The sequence below is a fragment of the Lithobates pipiens genome, unplaced genomic scaffold, assembly GCF_037356315.1.
Source record: "Lithobates pipiens isolate NorthernLeopardFrog02 unplaced genomic scaffold, aLitPip1_a1.2 Scaffold_10, whole genome shotgun sequence".
NCBI lineage: Eukaryota > Metazoa > Chordata > Amphibia > Anura > Ranidae > Lithobates > Lithobates pipiens.
Window position 1 is genome coordinate 216,048,897 of NW_027507686.1, and position 908 is coordinate 216,049,804.

Here is a 908-nt window from a genome sequence, read left to right on the forward strand (position 1 = left end):
TGGGGAGATTTCCCCTCATTTCCTGTTGACAGATGTCCAACAGAAAAGCGAGAGAAGAGAGATTTTCTCAACATGGACACTTAGCCCTCGTTCACACTTGTGCGATTTGTCATGCAAATTAGAACAGTTCCAGATCGCATGACAAGTTGCACCCCATTGCCAGCAATGGAACTGTTCAAATTGCTGAGACATGCAATGTTCCTGCACTACTTTTTTTCTGAATTCACTGTGAATTGCATAGACTTCTGTTAAATGAAGTTGCAATGAAATTGGAGGTGCAAATCACACCATTCTGTGACTTTGAAATTACGCTGAAGTAGTGCAATTTAAAAGACGCACTGGTGTTAACCAGGGCTTAAGGCTCTTTCACACTGATGTGTTTTTTCCTGCAATTTTACCTTGCAAAGAAAAATGCAAAAACAAGGTTTCTCTTTAAATCCTATGGTACTCTTCAAACCACCGCATTAGGGATGCGGTGCGTATTGAAAAGTCCTGCACGTTGCACTTTTGGTGAGGTTTTCAAAACCGCACCTCCCTATTGAAATAATGGAAAGCGTGTCAAAAACACATCACAATTTGCTTTTGTGGTGCATTTTTGAGTCACGTGTCCATTTCTCACAACCAAAAAAAACTCTCCAGAGATACACTGGAAACATCTGAGACACAGCAAAATTGCATGTGTTTTTACCAAGATTTTGCTACAGAGCAGTGTAAAAGTACCCTTGATCATTTATAAACTGGCAGAGATTCTAACCCTTCCAAAAAAAAAAAAGTTTTGGCAGTAGTTGGTGTTTCAGGTCTCGTAAAAGGCAAAAATGACCCTCAAATCCCTGTTTTATTATCTAGTTACTATTAAGAAGTTTCAACGTTACTTGAAAAATGAAAAAAAAAAACACAATTTTTGGGTG